This window comes from Arachis ipaensis, chromosome B09 (genome assembly GCF_000816755.2).
Source record: "Arachis ipaensis cultivar K30076 chromosome B09, Araip1.1, whole genome shotgun sequence".
NCBI lineage: Eukaryota > Viridiplantae > Streptophyta > Magnoliopsida > Fabales > Fabaceae > Arachis > Arachis ipaensis.
In genome coordinates, this window is record NC_029793.2 from 104,126,498 (window position 1) to 104,128,423 (window position 1,926).

A 1,926-nucleotide genomic window follows, 5' to 3' on the forward strand; every position below is an offset into this window, starting at 1 on the left:
AATCTATTTATTGTAAAACCTTTATGTAAAGTTTAACTTGATTCAACTAAAAAACCAAGGGACCCTATAGACACAGCCCACTCTGTATTTTTCTTTTTCTGGTTGAAGCCCACTCTGTAGTTAAGCAAAATTAAATGACCATAATGAATATCGGTTATGACCCAAAACACCTAACTAAACTATTGGACTTTTCTGGGCCATATCTATTGGAGTTATTTACAGAGATTCTTTTAACCAAAAACATATAATATTCTGTCCAAAAAAAACATATAATATGCCCTGTTTCTTTAATTCCATTCTTTATTAATTCAACGCAAAAATAAGTTGCAAATATTCAGAGCTTGTTTAAAAATCAAAAGCAATTATTGACAAGACCAACCTCAAACAATAATGTTTATTTGTATTTCATTTCAACTTAAGAATCAACACCAAACCGACCCTAAATGAGAATAAATCGAAAGAAAAAAAATCTGTTCATACATTGATTCATTATGACAGTCAAACCTAAAATAATTAAAAATTCAATTAACAATCTACAAAGTTTAAGAAACTAAATTTATTTTGGCAGTTATGTCTAACTTGTTTTCAGAGTTTAAATTCATTCTACTTATGCATTCGATTTTATCTGTCCGACTTAATACGCCAAATTTAAATAGTGGTTATTGACTCTACATTTACACTTATAAATATTTTGACACTTTCGAATATTTTTCGAACTCAAACTACTAAAAAACCTGTTTAAATCTTTGCTAACTTAAATTTTGGAGTCCTTTGCAGATACCATTTCCAACTCATCACGAAATATTCAAACATTAATTTAAAAGAGTCTAACCCTCACATTCAATCCCAAACTTATTCGTTTTAAATAACCCTTGGAATAATATCTTCGATGGGGTCATACTAAAAAAGATAAGTGTGAGAACACTAATAACCATGAGAGACAAACTCTTAACATCAGTTATGACATTTTTCAACAGGAAATAAAATCGTTTGGTTACTTTGTTAGGTTCCTAGTCCTTTTCATTATTAGGTCAGAAAATACAAATTTCACAATATCCAACTAATATATATATAGATCGCAATTCATCCCTAGGTTATTCCTTTTACATTTCTTAGCCTCAATTCAAATAGGCCATGATTAAAGGAAAAATAAATTATTAATTAAATTAAGTAAACATAGGGGAAGATTAGAGCTCATATAAAATGAAAAATAAAATTATACACACATAGTTTTGATTGGTTGATGTAAAGTTGATGATTATACATAGATGGCTTGCCGTATGACCAATTAACAAAGTTGCATATGAGCTTCTTGCAATAAATATGGTACAATTGATTTTATGATTAATCTAATAAATTTAAAGGCCCCCAAAATACAGTTGGATCAAGCTTCACACACACATTAAGACATATCGAATCAAATATTTACACGAAGATATATCCTATTCTTCTGTTCATATAGCAGTCTCACTACACCTCTGAAATTCAAATATAATAAGATGACATTTATTTTATTATTAGTAAGTTTCTTAACGTTTACTTTTTTTTTTTTATTCCACACAGAATTTCATAATCAAATAGTAAAATCAATTATGAAAGAAATGTTTACAGAGGTTTGACTCTAGAGAGAAGAAAAACATATCATTTGATTTGAAACTTTGTTCACTATTGAAGTTTTTAGCCTTTTCAAAGTATGTCATGAAATCAGAGATGAATCCGACTAAACACGATCAAAAAAATCTAATTTTTCACTTCTATATTATATTAGATGAATATAAATCACAAATATTTTATTAAATTATTGTGTCCGTATATTAGACGTATTTTAGATAGGACATTTATCCTACACTTATTTGATATATGTATTTTTCTATATCTAACTATATTTTAATAAAAAAATAAAAAATATTTTTTCAAACATATTTG